The sequence below is a fragment of the Lucilia sericata genome, unplaced genomic scaffold (genome assembly GCF_015586225.1).
Source record: "Lucilia sericata isolate MDLA Ls3-8-SP2 unplaced genomic scaffold, ASM1558622v1 Contig002765F_arrow, whole genome shotgun sequence".
Taxonomy (NCBI): domain Eukaryota; kingdom Metazoa; phylum Arthropoda; class Insecta; order Diptera; family Calliphoridae; genus Lucilia; species Lucilia sericata.
This window is the reverse complement of record NW_023996477.1, coordinates 12,031-29,413: the sequence shown is the minus strand read 5'-3', so window position 1 is coordinate 29,413 and position 17,383 is coordinate 12,031. Positions and strand designations below refer to the sequence as shown.

The 17,383-nt window shown below is 30.7% G+C and overlaps 1 pseudogene; it reads right to left on the bottom strand.

Annotated features, from left to right (window-relative positions):
• Nucleotides 1–10,321: 10,321 nt before the first annotated feature.
• On the bottom strand, nt 10,322–11,465 carry LOC119614291 (annotated as a pseudogene).
• Between the last annotated feature and the right edge of the window lie 5,918 nt (nt 11,466–17,383).

The following is a 17,383-nucleotide window of genomic DNA, read 5'->3' as shown; positions in this document are numbered from 1 at the left end:
GACTAGACTATAGACTAGACTATAGACTAGACTATAGACTAGACTATAGACTAGACTATAGACTAGACTATAGACTAGACTATAGACTAGACTATAGACTAGACTATAGACTAGACTATAGACTAGACTCTAGACTAGACTATAGACTAGACTATAGACTAGACTATAGACTAGACTATAGACTAGACTATAGACTAGACTATAGACTAGACTATAGACTAGATATAGACTAGACTATAGACTAGACTATAGACTAGACTATAGACTAGACTGTAGACTAGACTATAGACTAGACTATAGACTAGACTATAGACTAGACTATAGACTAGACTATAGACTAGACTATAGACTAGACTATAGACTAGACTATAGACTAGACTATAGACTAACTAGACTATAGACTAGACTATAGACTAGACTATAGACTAGACTATGGACTAGACTATAGACTAGACTATAGACTAGACTATAGACTAGACTATAGACTAGACTATAGACTAGACTAGACTATAGACTAGACCATATACTAGACTATAGACTAGACTATAGACTAGACTATAGACTAGACTATAGACTAGACTATAGAGTAGACTATAGACTAGACTATAGACTAGACTAGACTATAGACTAGACCATATACTAGACTATAGACTAGACTATAGACTAGACTATAGAGTAGACTATAGACTAGACTATAGACTAGACTATAGACTAGACTATAGACTAGACTATAGACTAGACTATAGACTAGACTAGACTAGACTATAGACTAGACTATAGACTAGACTATAGACTAGACTATAGACTAGGCTATAGACTAGACTATAGACTAGACTATAGACTAGACTATAGACTAGACTATAGACTAGACTATAGACTAGACTATAGACTAGACTATAGACTAGACTATAGACTAGACTATAGAATAGACTATAGAATAGACTATAGACTAGACTATAGACTAGACTATAGACTAGACTATAGACTAGACTATAGACTAGACTATAGACTAGACTATAGACTAGACTATAGACTAGACTATAGACTAGACTATAGACTAGACTATAGACTAGACTATAGACTAGACCTATAGATTGACTATAGATAGACTATAGATAGACTATAGATTGACTATAGACTAGACTATAGACTAGACTATAGACTAGACTATAGACTAGACTATAGACTAGACTATAGACTAGACTATAGACTTAGCTACCTAATAGACTAGATAGCTATAGACTAGACTATAGATTGACTATAGATTGACTATAGACTAGACTATAGATTAGACTATAGACTAGGACTATAGACTAGGACTATAGACTAGACTACTAGACAGACTATAGACTAGGACTATAGACTAGACTACACAACTAGACTATAGACTAGCTATAGACTAGACTATAAACTAGACTATAGACTAGACTATCGACTAGACTATAGACTAGACTATAGATTGACTATAGACTAGACTATAGACTAGACTATAGACTTGACTATAGACTAGACTATAGACCTAGACTATAGACTAGACTATAGACTAGACTATAGACTAGACTAATAGACTAGACTATAGACTAGACTAGAGACTAGACTATAGACTAGACTCTAGACCTAGACTATAGACTAGACTATAGACTAGACTATTGACTAGACATAGTAGACTATAGACTAGACTATAGACTAGACTATAGACTAGACTAGACTAGACTATAGACTAGACTAGACTAGACTAGACTAGACTAGACTAGACTAGACTAGACTAGACTATAGACTAGACTATAGACTAGACTATAGACTAGACTATAGACTAGACTATAGACTAGACTATAGACTAGACTATAGACTAGACTATAGACTAGACTATAGACTAGACTATAGACTAGACTATAGACTAGACTATAGACTAGACTATAGACTAGACTATAGACTAGACTATAGACTAGACTATAGACTAGACTATAGACTAGACTATAGACTAGACTATAGACTAGACTATAGACTAGACTATAGACTAGACTATAGACTAGACTATAGACCAGACTATAGACTAGACTATAGACTAGACTATAGACTAGACTATAGACTAGACTATAGACTAGACTATAGACTAGACCATAGACTGTATAAGTTTTTTTTTAAATTGTGTTGGTCTGTGTTATTTAGAACTGTGTGGACTTCATTTTTTGAAAAGGTTTCTTAGATTTGTTTTCAAAACTCAATATTTACCTGTTTTTTTCCTGCAAGATTGAAAATATAGTTTCTTTTTATTACTGCAAACAATGCTCAGTCTGTACTGCTTAAGGGGGTGTAAAATTTCCAAAATCTTTTTTTTTTTTTTCTTTCTATCTTCTAATGATGATTTCTTTTATTGCTGATCGATGTTAAAAGAAATTTCACTTTTTGCTTAATAATTTGTTGCTGCAATTCATTTTCATTTGGCAACAAAATATAGATTAAAAAAATACATTTTTATGATTTTTCATTTACTAATTTAATAACTAGTTTATGAATTCAAGATCAGTCGTTAACGCTTCGGTTATTAACAGCGTGTTTATTTCACTATTTTTTATACATTTTTTTAATTTTATTATTTTTGTATTTGTTTCATTGAAATGCTATGAATTTTGTTTTTTCTCCAAATTTAACAGCCCACTAAAGAAATCACTTTTTACACAAATGGTATTTAAAACAATTACAGACTTATAAATTTATTTCAATTAACTTAGACTTGTAAATCAAATAATCTTTTTTATTTTATTTATAATGCCTCTTAACATTATTTTCTTTCAGTCTTTTAAAGTCTAGCGCCTTGAATTGTTGTTATTTTTTTAAAGTTTGAAAAGTAAAAATTAGCGCACTTTAACGCCTCACTTACTTTACAAATGCGTTTATAAAACTATAGTACTTATTTACTACGTTTTACTACTGCTTAGAGTGATCTTGCTCTGGTTTTTCGTAGTTGTTGGTGTTGCTTTCACAACTGCTTTACTCTCATTGATGACGTTTTGTGTTCAATTGTCATTAAAGACCCCTCTGTAAGCGCCATTAATTGAAGACACAACTAATACCCACAATAATTTAATAGCAGTTGAACAAAAAAAAAAACTGCTATTGAAAGAGTTTTGCTCAATATTTTCTCCCAAACACTCTTTCTGAATTCTGCTGGTACTTATGTTGGGGAAGAATAAAGTACTTTTACCTACTTTAAAGTACTTTTTGTGACAAATCTGAGATTAATAACTACATTAGGTACAAATAAAGCTTTCTAACTGTTACATTTCCATTTAGTCCATTTCATATTCAAGTACCTTAATAATCCCCCGGGTAAAGTTTGGTACTTTTTCTTAATACAACATTTTAATCCTAATTTACAACTAATTACATTCTGTTATTCAAACAGTTGAATTGTAATGAATTTGTTCTTAATTGACGTTTTCTTTTAGTACATTAAAAGTACTATTTTTATCTAAGGCCCTTAATTACCCATCACTTCTCGTACACATATTTTAATCAGTGAGAGTAAAATTTATGCCCTCTTTACTTTTTCTTGTCAACTCAAATTAAATTAAAACCGTGAAAATCAATGATGAATTTTAGTTACAGAATAATAAATAAATATTATGTACAATAAATAAATAAATGAACAAGTGTAGTTAGCGGTCATGACTGTTGTATTGTCGCCTAATGACAATTGAATTAAGGTGGGTAAAGAATTGTGTCTGGGGAAGGTTGTTGTTTAATAAATATCGAAACACTGTTTCTAAGGGAGAAATTGAATTAATCATAAAGATTTTTTACTGATGAAGTAATGTTATGACAAACTACAGACTATAGATAAGTCTATAGTTGAGACAATAGATCAGTTAAGACTTTAGAGCAGTTCAGAGTTCAGACTGTGAAACAGTCTATAGTTGAGCCTATAGATCAGTCTATAGTTTAGACTATAGATAAGTCTAAAGTTGAGACTAAAGTCAGTCTATAGTTTAGGTATAGTTAAGACTATAGTTTAGTATGTATATAGATCAGTCATTAGTAGAGACAATAAATCATTCTTTAGTTGAGATCATTCTACAGTAGAGACTATAGAACAGTCTATACTTGAGACTATAGATCATTTTATGGTTGAGACTAAAGATCATTCTATAGTAGAGACTATAGATCAGTCTATACTTGAGCCTATAGACCAGTATATAGGTGAGACTATAGATCATTCTATAGTTGAGACTATAAATCTGTCTATAGTTGATACTGTAAATCAGTCTATAGTTGATACTATAGATCAGTCTATAGTTGAGACTATGGAACAATTTATAGTTTAAACTATAGAGCAATCTATAGCTGACTATAGTCTAGACTAAAGATTAGTCTATAGTTGAGACTATAGATCTGTCTATAGTTGATACTATAGATCAGTCTATAGTTGTGACTATATATCGGTTTATAGTTAAGACTATAGATCAGTCTATAGTTGAGACTGTAGATCAGTCTATAGTTGAGACTATAGATCAGTCTATAATTGAGACCGAACATCAGTCTATAATTGAGACCGTACATCAGTCTATAGGTAAGACTATAGATCAGTCTATAGCTGATACTATAGATCATTCTTTAGCTACGGCCATAGAACATTCTGTAGTTTAGATTATATATCAGTTTATATAGTTAAGTTAATATATCAGTCTATAGTTATGACTGTGGATCAATGTACAGTTGAGACTATAGTTGAGTCTATAGGTGATACTATACATCAGTCTATAGTTGATACTATGGAACAGTTTATAGTTGAGACTATAGATCAATCTATAGCTTACTCTACAGATCAGTCTATAGCTGAGACTATAGATCAGTCTATAGTTGAGACTATAGATCAGTTGGGACTATGGATCAGTCTATAGTTGAGACTATAGATCAGTCTATTGCTGAGAGATCAGTCTTAAGTTGATACTATAGATCAGTCTGTAGTTTAGACTGAAGGTTAGTCTGTGCTTGATTCATATTCTCATTTCCTTTAATAAACGGTGTAGATCAATCAGAATTCCCTCTGTATTATTTCCTCACTAACATTCTTGTGTATTGTAAGCTTTCATTTTCATTCTACACTTGCAATCCAAAGGCTCGAAATCACTCAAATTGAAAAAAGCTTTAGCTCATTCAATTATACAAAAACGAAAGAACACTTACTTTGCAAAAGCTTTTCAAACAAGATTAACAAAAAGCTTTTTATTTAAATACAATAACAACAAAAACAATAAAACATTCTTAAGTTAATTTTTGTTGTCTGTTAATTATTTAATTTAAAATAAGCTGTGAAATTATTAATTCCATAAAACAATACAAGTTGAATATTTATTGTAAAATATGTGGACAATCGAGCAAGCGTGTGTGTCTTTTCAGTTGTTGTTGTTAATGTTAATGTCTTGGCTTGTAACTCTTTGGCAGCATCTGAAATTTATGCATTATTGTTGTTGGCGTCTTAGGAAGACCCACTTAACATTTGATGACCCTGAATAATCAACAAAAGAAGAAGTTGTAGAAAACAACTATTTATTTATATGAGTTGAGGAAGGACGGACAGACAGACTGCAAGTACTAAACAACTGGTACTCAACAATGACAATAAACATGTGAAAACATTTTATAAAGATCTATTAAAAGCAGAGAATTAAATTAATGTAATCATTGATTAATGAAGGGATGTTTAATTTGAAAAAGAAATAGTTTGGAACTTTGGGCTTTTTGCAAGTTTAAAAGATTTTGAAAAATATCTTAATACATAAAGTAAACAAGCTCGACTTACTCGAAAGTGGGTCAATTTCGAACCAATCATGCAAAATACTACTTTAAGAGATTAAAGGTATGTCCGTCCGTCCGTCCGTCCGTCCGTCCGTCCGTCCGTCCGTCTGTGTGTCCGTCTGTGTGTCCGTCTGTCTGTGTGTCCGTCTGTCTGTCTGTATGTATGTCTGTTTATCTATATAATAATTTGTCCATTTGTCTGTCAGACAAACCGTTTCAAGAAGGGATTTTAAGTCAATCATATAAAAACACTCTTTCAAACATCAGTCAAACCCATCCAAACATAATCTCTTGCAACACATCTAGCCATACACATGTTAATATAAAATATTTATTTGACTGCAGATGACGTTTAAACCATAAAATTGAATTATTATTTAATAATCTTTTGTGTAATAATACATTTTTGTATAAAATTTTTTTCCTCCTCCATCGGATTGGGATGCTGTAAAAAAACAAAACAAGAAAAAAAAATAACTTTATCTATCTGTGTTGGTTTGACACTCTTAATGACTTCATATTAATTCTTGTGGTCATTTCAAATTTTTTTAAACAAACATTTTTTAACACATATTTTTAATAAATATTTTTTTTATATTATTGTTAAGTGCGTCTGTCTTGTTGTTTTTATCTATGTCATTGTAGTATTAATAATCATTATTGTCATTATTAAAATATGTATTACAACTTGTCTTTTTTTGTATTTCTCTATTAATTTAGTTTTTTGTGCACAAAATTTATTTCCCCTAAGTTGTTGATACAAAAAAAAAAAAAATATATATATATATATAAAACAACAAGTTATTACGTAAACAAACTTTTTGAAACAAAAAACAAACTCCAAAATAATACCAAATATTTGAAACGTGACTAAAATCTATAAAGAATATTTTTTTCTTCAGTTGCAATACATAATATGTGTTGGGCTTTATTACTTCAAACTTATTTTATTTATTTTATTAGTATTTTTCTACTTTTTTTGGGTGTTTTTTTGACTATCATGTTTCTGTAACGTACTATACGTTCATGCAATTTATGTAAAAATTTTAACAGAAAGCTATAATAGTTTTTTGCTATTATTTAGTTCCTGTATTTCAAGTAGCAGAGGGAGGTTCAAAAAAGAGGTGTTGAATGAAATCATAAAAAGTTGGTGAATATCTAAAATTTGTTGATGAATGGTTAAGACAGAAGAGACAAAAACGGCAGATAGTCCGACAGATGTGCTTTAAACTACTTAGGCTTTCCTCATTCAGTGGAGATTATAAACTACAGAATAACTAACCGGTGATCATTAAGTTGTTTTCAGTTCCGTTTTCGCATTCCCCAGACTGTAGTATAGCCTATAGTCAAGACCATAGTCTACTTTGTAATCTAGACTATAGTCTAGTCTATAGTCGAGACTATAGTCTAGTCTATAGTCGAGACTATAGTGTAGTCTATAGTCGAGACTATAGTGTAGTCTATAGTCCATACTATAGTCTAACCTATAGTCTAGTCCATAATCTAGTCTATAGCACAGACAATAGTCTAGTCTATAGTCTAGACTATAGTCTAGACTATAGCCTAGTCAATAGTCCAGACCATTGTGTAGTATATGGTCCAGTCTATAGTCTAGTTTATAGTCTAGATTATAGTCTAGTCTGTAGTCCAGACTATATATATATAGTCTAGTCTTTAGTCCAGACTATAGTCTAGTCTATAGTCCAGACTATAGTCTAGTCTATAGTCCAGACTATAGTCTAGTCTATAGTCCAGACTATAGTCTAGTCTATAGTCCAGACTATAGTCTAGTCTATAGTCCAGACTATAGTCTAGTCTATAGTCCAGACTACAAACTAGGCTACAGTCTAGTCTATAGTCCAGACTATAGTCTAGTCTATAGTCCAGACTATAAACTAGACTACGGTCTAGTCTGTAGTCCAGACTATAAACTAGGCTACAGTCTAGTCTATAGTCCAGACTATAGTCTAGTCTATAGTCCAGACAATAGTGTAGTCTACAGTCCATACTATAGTCTAATCTGTAGTCCAGGCTATAGTCTAGTCTGTAGTCCAGACTATAGTCCACATTCCAGACTACAGTGCAGTATATAGGCCATAGTCCAGATAGTTTAGTCTATAGGCCAGACTACATTCTAGTCTAAAGCCCAGACTTTCTAGTCTATAGTCCAAACTATAGTCTGGAATATGACCTTTAGTTAGTTAGTTAGTTAGCTAGTTAGTTAGTTAGTTAGTAGTTAGTTAGTTAGTTAGTTAGTTAGTTAGTTAGTTAGTTAGTTAGTTAGTTAGTTAGTTAGTTAGTTAGTAGTAGTTAGTTAGTTAGTTAGTTAGTTAGTTAGTTAGTTAGTTATTAGTTAGTTAGTTAGTTAGAGTAGTTAGTTAGTGTTAGTTAGTTAGTTAGTTAGTTAGTTAGTTAGTTAGTTAGTTAGTTAGTTAGTTAGTTAGTAGTTAGTTAGTTAGTAGTTAGTTAGTTAGTTAGTTAGTTAGTTAGTTAGTAGTTAGTTAGTTAGTTAGTTAGTTAGTTAGTTAGTTAGTTAGTTAGTTAGTTAGTTAGTTAGTTAGTTAGTTAGTTAGTTAGTTAGTTAGTAGTTAGTTAGTTAGTTAGTTAGTAGTTAGTTAGTTAGTTAGTTAGTTAGTTAGTTAGTTAGTTAGTTAGTTAGTTAGTTAGTTAGTTAGTTAGTTAGTTAGTTAGTTAGTTAGTTAGTAGTTAGTTAGTTAGTTAGTTAGTTAGTTAGTTAGTTAGTTAGTTAGTTAGTTAGTTAGTTAGTTAGTTAGTTAGTTAGTTAGTAGTTAGTTAGTTAGTTAGTTAGTTAGTAGTTAGTTAGTTAGTTAGTTAGTTAGTTAGTTAGTTAGTTAGTTAGTGTTAGTTAGTTAGTAGTTAGTTAGTAGTTAGTTAGTAGTTAGTAGTTAGTTAGTTAGTTAGTTAGTTAGTTAGTTAGTTAGTTTAGTTGTTAGTTAGTTAGTTAGTTAGTAGTTAGTTAGTTAGTTAGTTAGTTAGTTAGTTAGTTAGTTAGTTAGTTAGTTAGTTAGTTAGTTAGTAGTTAGTTAGTTAGTTAGTTAGTTAGTTAGTTAGTTAGTTAGTTAGTTAGTTAGTTAGTTAGTTAGTTAGTTAGTTAGTTAGTTAGTTAGTTAGTTAGTTAGTTAGTAGTAGTTAGTTAGTTAGTTAGTTAGTTAGTTAGTTAGTTAGTTAGGTTAGTTAGTTAGTTAGTTAGTTAGTTAGTTAGTTAGTTAGTTAGTTAGTTAGTTAGTTAGTTAGTTAGTTAGTTAGTTAGTTAGTTAGTTAGTTAGTTAGTTAGTTAGTTAGTTAGTTAGTAGTTAGTTAGTTAGTTAGTTAGTTAGTTAGTTAGTTAGTTAGTTAGTTAGTTAGTTAGTTAGTTAGTTAGTAGTTAGTTAGTTAGTTAGTAGTTAGTTAGTAGTTAGTTAGTTAGTTAGTTAGTTAGTTAGTAGTAGTTAGTTAGTTAGTAGTTAGTTAGTTAGTTAGTTAGTTAGTTAGTTAGTTAGTTAGTAGTTAGTTAGTTAGTAGTTAGTTAGTTAGTTAGTAGTTAGTTAGTTAGTTAGTTAGTTAGTTAGTTAGTTAGTTAGTTAGTTAGTTAGTAGTTAGTTAGTTAGTTAGTAGTTAGTTAGTTAGTTAGTTAGTTAGTTAGTTAGTTAGTAGTTAGTTAGTTAGTTAGTTAGTTAGTTAGTTAGTTAGTTAGTTAGTTAGTTAGTTAGTAGTTAGTAGTTAGTTAGTTAGTTAGTTAGTTAGTTAGTTAGTTAGTTAGTTAGTTAGTTAGTTAGTTAGTTAGTTAGTTAGTAGTTAGTTAGTTAGTTAGTTAGGTAGTTAGTTAGTTAGTTAGTTAGTTAGTTAGTTAGTTAGTTAGTTAGTTAGTTAGTTAGTTAGTTAGTTAGTTAGTTAGTTAGTAGTTAGTTAGTTAGTTAGTAGTTAGTTAGTTAGTTAGTTAGTTAGTTAGTTAGTTAGTAGTAGTTAGTTAGTTAGTTAGTTAGTTAGTTAGTTAGTTAGTTAGTTAGTTAGTTAGTTAGTTAGTTAGTTAGTTAGTAGTTAGTTAGTTAGTTAGTTAGTTAGTTAGTTAGTTAGTAGTTAGTTAGTTAGTTAGTTAGTTAGTTAGTAGTTAGTTAGTTAGTTAGTTAGTTAGTTAGTTAGTTAGTTAGTTAGTTAGTAGTTAGTTAGTTAGTGTAGTTAGTTAGTAGTTAGTTAGTTAGTTAGTTAGTTAGTTAGTTAGTTAGTTAGTTAGTAGTTAGTTAGTTAGTTAGTTAGTTAGTAGTTAGTTAGTTAGTTAGTTAGTTAGTAGTTAGTTAGTTAGTTAGTTAGTTAGTTAGTTAGTTAGTTAGTTAGTTAGTTAGTTAGTTAGTTAGTTAGTTAGTTAGTTAGTTAGTTAGTATTTAGTTAGTTAGTTAGTTCCCACATTTAAAAGGAATTAAATCTTTATTTCACATTTTAGCGGTCATAGTTATCAAGTTCTTACCCTCTGGAGATCATTTCGTTGATCTTCATTCTTAAGATTTCTACATTCAAAATCAAAAAGTTTTGTACACATTTTTCTTTATTTCCTTCTATAAAACTAGAAACTATAAATACTCTTACATTTCTACAAAAAATTCTATTTACTTAAAATTTAGTAATAATATCTCGGGCGAGGCATAACGGTATAATAACCATAAATATTTGAAGCATCTTCACGTATACGACGTACTTTAACGGGAACTTTCTTAAAGAATTGCGAAACCAAATGGGTCATAAACAAAGCCATGGTATAGCCAATCAATAGGCCAAATAAAACATCAGTCCAATGATGACGATAGGAACTTAAGCGTTCAAATGAAACCAACAAAGAAATCATGAGGGCTGCAATCTGCAAGAGAATACGCCATAATTTTAACCAACCGGTCTGCAAACGAGCCTGTAAATAAATGGCCAAAAATAGCATGGCGTAGGCGGGGTAGTGGAAGCATGAGCACTGGGAAATGATTGGCGCATAACGGTTAGTAAATGGGCTGTAGAGGTTAAAGAACCGCAGGTATAATTTTCTATGTAGCGACCAAAATGATCATTGGCTGAACAAGCTGTTTCATTTGATGACAAAATAGGCTGACACACTTCAAAGAAATAGGGTGCTAAACGACCAGTAAATCCTTTTGATAAGTTGGTAACTATTAACACTAAAGCCAAACCAAACAGGTAGACACCCATGGTATTATAACACTCACTCACGAAGGTGGGTATGCGTACACCTACAAATACATATTGTTGAGGTGATTTTGGCACGAGACTGGTGGCAGTGGAAGTTGTTTTATCAGCCGGAAATGCAACACGTAACATTTCTATACACAACACCAAGGCAGCAGGTATAGCAATCACTAGAATGGTGATATGAAGACGCTTTAACAGCGTCTCTTGTTTATAAGGATATAAAAGGGATTCATCGCCGCAAAAGAAACCACGTTGATGAGTTTTCATTATTTGAGGTAAAATCACCAAGGCCACACAATAAACACTAGTCAACAGTAAAATGTCTATGATAAGCCGCATTAAAAGGCGGGTATTGGGATTAGAACACATGTTGGTTAAAATTTTTAATTTAGTTTAAATTTGGTCGCACTATTTTGTTTAATATTTTTCGTTTTTTTCTCGATTTGATCGTTTCGTTTATCCCAAAAAAATATTCCGTGTTTTAGGTTGAAATGTTTGTTTTAAACTAGTTTGTTGTCCAATTTCTTTAACATGTCTTAGCCCCTTAAAAAATTATTTAAAAATAAAAATATACATATAAACATCTTTAGCGTATTAAAAATCTCTGTAGTCGTCTGTCTGTCTTCTTTCTTTTAATGTATTCATTTAATATAAGATTTCTATTCATCAATATTTAAAAAAGAGTCACTCGTCTTTCGTTTGCATACTTGTTTTTGTATCTCCCCTACACGCGTTACTTTTATTGTCATTTAAATCTTTCATTGTGGAATTTTAAATTTTACATGCTATTTAATTTAAATTTTGTTTTATATCTGTTGTATGAATTATCTTTAGTTTTTGTATTTTGGCATATTGTTTTGCAAAAAAAACATAATAACAATCGGTTGATAACGGTTGTCAAAATTTAAAACTGTTAAATATAAATTTTGATAAAAGAATTATTTTGTGAAATATTTGTTTATTTAGGTCTAAGAAATAGAATAAGTTGTAGAATTAGTTGAGAGCTTAAATCATAAGTTAAAAAATACTACGGAAATTAGTGTAATTTTGATCAATACTTGGTTACGCTCTACTGATTGTGCTGATCAGGGGTAACCAGGTGTGGGATTTACCAAATAGTAGTTGTAATAGGAGAAGTAAACCTACTAGATAGAAATGTAAAAACTTGTTGTTTTTATAAGAGATCTGTTATAGACTAGACTATAGATTAGACTATAGATTACACTATAGATTATACTAAAGACTAGACTAGACTATAGACTACACTATAGAATAGACTATAGACCAGTCTATAAACTATACTATAGACTAGTCCATATACCAGACTATAGATTAGACTATAGACTAGAATATAGACTAGACTGCAGGCTAGACTATAGACTAGACTATAGACTAGACTATAGACTAGACTATAGACTAGACTATAAGCTAGACTATAGACTAGAATATATACTAGACTAGACTATAGACTAGACTATACACTAGACTATAGACTAGACTATACACTAGACTATACACTAGACAACAGACTAGACTATAGACTAAGACTAGACTATAGACTAAGACTAGACTATAGACTAGACTATAGACTAGACTATAGAATACACTATAGACTAAACTATAGACCAGACTAGACTATAGACTAGACCCTACACTAGAATATGTACTAGACTATAAACCAGACTACAGACTATACTATAGACTAGACTATAGCCTACACTACTACTACACTGTACACTACTCTACAGACTTGACTATAGACTACACTATGGTATATAGTTTAGTCTATAGTGTAGTCTATAGTCAAGTTTATAGAGTAGTGTACAGTGTAGTAGTAGTGTAGGCTATAGTCTAGTCTATAGTATAGTCTGTAGTCTGGTTTATAGTCTAGTCCATATTCTAGTGTAGGGTCTAGTTTGGTCTATAGTTTAGTATATAGTGTAGACTATAGACTAGACTATAGACTAGGCTATAACCTAGACTATAGACTAGAGGTGTGGGATTTACCGAATAGTAGTTCTAATGGGAGAAGTAAACCTACTAGATAGAAATGTAAAAACTTGTTGTTTTTATAAGAGATCTGTTATAGACTAGACTATAGATTAGACTATAGATTAGACTATAGATTAGACTATAGATTAGACTATGGATTACACTATAGATTATACTACACTATAGAATAGACTATAGACCAGTCTATAAACTAGACTATAGACTAGTCCATATACCAGACTATAGATTAGACTATAGACTAGACTGCAGGCTAGATTATAGACTAGACTATAGACTAGACTATAGACTAGACTATAGACTAGACTATAGACTAGACTATAGACTAGACTATAGACTAGACTATAGACTAGACTATAGACTAGACTATAGACTAGACTATAGACTAGACTATGGACTAGAATATAGACTAGACTATAGACTAGACTATAGACTAGACTATAGACTAGACTATAGACTAGACTATAGACTAGACTATAGACTAGACTATAGACTAGACTATAGACTAGACTAGACTATAGACTAGACTAGACTATACACTAGACTAGACTATAGACTAGACTATACACAAGACAACAGACTAGACTATAGACTAAGGCTAGACTATAGAATACACTATAGACTAAACTATAGGCCAGACTAGACTATAGTCTAAACCCTACCCTAGAATATGTACTAGACTATAAACCAGACTATACTATAGACTAGACTATAGCCTACACTACTACTACACTGCACACTACTCTACAGACTGGACTATAGACTATAGGAATAGGCTACAGACTAGACTACAGACTAGACTATGGACTAGACTACAGACTAGAGTATAGACTAGACTATAAACTAGACTATAGACTAGACTATAGACTAGACTATAGACTAGACTATAGACTAGACTATAGACTAGACTATAGACTAGACTATAGACTAGACTATAGACTAGACTATAGACTAGACTATAGACTAGACTATAGACTAGACTATAGACTAGACTATAGACTAGACTAGACTATAGAGACTAGACTATAGACTAGACTATAGACTAGACTATAGATAGACTATGGACTAGACTAGACTATAGACTAGACTATAGACTAGACTATAGACTAGACTATAGACTAGACTATAGACTAGACTATAGACTAGACTATAGACTATAGACTAGACTATAGACTAGACTATAGACTAGATATAGACTAGACTATAGACTAGACTATAGACTAGACTATAGACTAGACTATAGACTAGACTATAGACTAGACTATAGACTAGACTATAGACTAGACTATAGACTAGACTATAGACTAGATATAGACTAGACTATAGACTAGACTATGACTAGACTATAGACTAGACTATAGACTAGACTAGAGACTAGACTAGACTATAGACTAGACTATAGACTAGACTATAGACTAGACTATAGACTAGACTATAGACTAGACTATAGACTAGACTAAGACTGACTATAACTAGACTAGACTTGACTATGACTAGACTATAGACTTGACTAAGACTAGACTAGAGACAAGACTATAGACTAGACTATAGACTAGACTATAGACTAGACTATAGACTAGACTATAGACTAGACTATAGACTAGACTATAGACTAGACTATAGACTAGACTATAGACTACACTATAGACTAACATAGACTAGACTATAGACTAGACTATAGACTAGACTATAGACTAGACTATAGACTAGACTATAGACTAGACTATAGACTAGACTATAGACTAGACTATAGACTAGACTATACTAGACTATAGACTAGACTATAGACTAGACTATAGACTAGACTATAGACTAGACTATAGACTAGACTATAGACTAGACTATAGACTAGACTATAGACTAGACTATAGACTAGACTATAGACTAGACTATAGACTAGACTATAGACTAGACTATAGACTAGACTATAGACTAGACTATAGACTAGACTATAGACTAGACTATAGACTAGACTATAGACTAGACTATAGACTAGACTATAGACTAGACTATAGACTAGACTATAGACTAGACTATAGACTAGACTATAGACTAGACTATAGACTAGACTATAGACTAGACTATAGACTAGACTATAGACTAGACTATAGACTAGACTATAGACTAGACTATAGACTAGACTATAGACTAGACTATAGACTAGACTATAGACTAGACTATAGACTAGACTATAGACTAGACTATAGACTAGACTATAGACTAGACTATAGACTAGACTATAGACTAGACTATAGACTAGACTATAGACTAGACTATAGACTAGACTATAGACTAGACTATAGACTAGACTATAGACTAGACTATAGACTAGACTAGACTATAGACTAGACTATAGACTAGACTATAGACTAGACTATAGACTATACTAGAGACTAGACTATAGACTAGACTATAGACTAGACTATAGACTAGACTATAGACTAGACTATCTGACTATAGACTAGACTATAGACTAGACTATAGACTAGACTATAGACTAGACTATAGACTAGACTATAGAAGACTAGACTAGAGACTAGACTATAGACTAGACTATAGACTAGACTATAGACTACTATAGACTAGACTATAGACTAGACTATAGACTGTATTTCTAGACTATAGATAGACTAGTCTGAGATTTTAAACTGAGTGCCCAAACTAAATTCATTTCAGTTTATTTTTATTAAAGATCATTCAAATACAAAGCTTTAATGATATGCATATCCATTGTTATGCAATAATTTAATAAAAAATACTTCAATAAATAACTTTGTTTATGCAAACAATTATCAAACAGAGATTTAAAGTCATTTGTATTTGAAAAAAAAAAAAAAAAAACGTGATCATTCAAATAAATGCAACGTAAATTGTTTACTTTTGTTGGAAATTTTTATTGATCATTTGAGCCACTAATCATTTGTTTAAATATTTGAAATAACGATTAGAGTGATTTTGTTTAGAATTGGAAGAGTGATGCATAATTTTTGGAATTTACTGGTATTTTGGTGAAAAGTTTGATGACACTTTAAATTTTGTGGGAGATCAAGTTTGACAAGTTTTAGAAGGTAATGAAGTGCAATACTGATCGTTCTAATTAAAGATCTTTAGTAGTTGAATACTAGTTTAATATGATACTATTCTTCAAATATACTTAATTTCCTTTTATAAATATGACTCTCTTTCTTGATTTATGTGACCTATTTACCCGCATTTAACTGCCAAAGAATACCAAAAACTTTGTCTTATAAGCATATTTATGCTGCAGTCCCTTTTAACCAGATATCATGATTATTTCTCTTTCTTTGCGAAGGCAACAACTTTACAATACAATGCCACGAAAGAAACCAAACCCATTGCGCGATAATTAATTACGATAAAGTCGCCAAACTTGTAATTTATTCTGCAATATCTGTTTGACGTTACGTTTTTCTTGTTCAATATCTTTAACATTCTTAACATGTTTGGACTTACATATTTTTGCATCGATTAATACGGGCGTCATTTACCACACACTCACTAAAACTACAAATTCTTTCAACTTATTTAGTTACGATTTGACTGGTCAGACAAATCCGTTGAGAGCAGGTTCTTGTTTTACCGCTTTTAAGAAAAACCCCATATAGCATTGTATAAATAATAAAACAAAATTTTTTTTTGTATTTTTTTTTCTTGTTTTTTAATTTTTTAAATCCAGTCTTAAGATTATTATAAAATTTTTTAATATAATTTATTTATGTAAATTTTAACTACCAATAAGAGTTCACATTTTTGCTTAAGAATTTTAACTAAAAAAAATTTTTTAAATAAATTATAAAATATATTTAATATGTATATGTGTAAAATTATATTGCAACAAAATAATAATATTATTATACGGATACAGTGGAAGCTTTTAAAGTGGGTTGAAATTTAAAAATGAATAATTAGTTTAGAAAAAAATTTCAGTAATTTGTAACTCCATGACTTAGATCAGTTGATCTGTTACTTATAAAAAAACAAGATCAAATTCTTTGCTTTTAGACTTAACTCAATTTGTGACTACTTTTAAAGTTTGGCACCCTATTAACCTCAAAAAGCTCAGAATTTGCTTAAGTAAAGCTTGCGATCTTGTTGATCTCATTTGATCCTGCAAGATTCTATAAATATTCTTGAAATGAAATGCTTTGTTAAGAGTCTTTACCAAATGTTTTACAATAATTAGAAGCTTCAATATCTTTTCCCTTTAAAATTTCAATTCCATTTATGAAGAGCTCATTAGTAAGACCAGAAGTGAAGCTTGCGATCTTGTTGTTCTCATTTGATCCTGCCAGATTCTATAAATATTTTGGTTGCAGGCATTACCACATGATTTATTAGAAAAAGAAGCTTCAATATCTTTTCTACA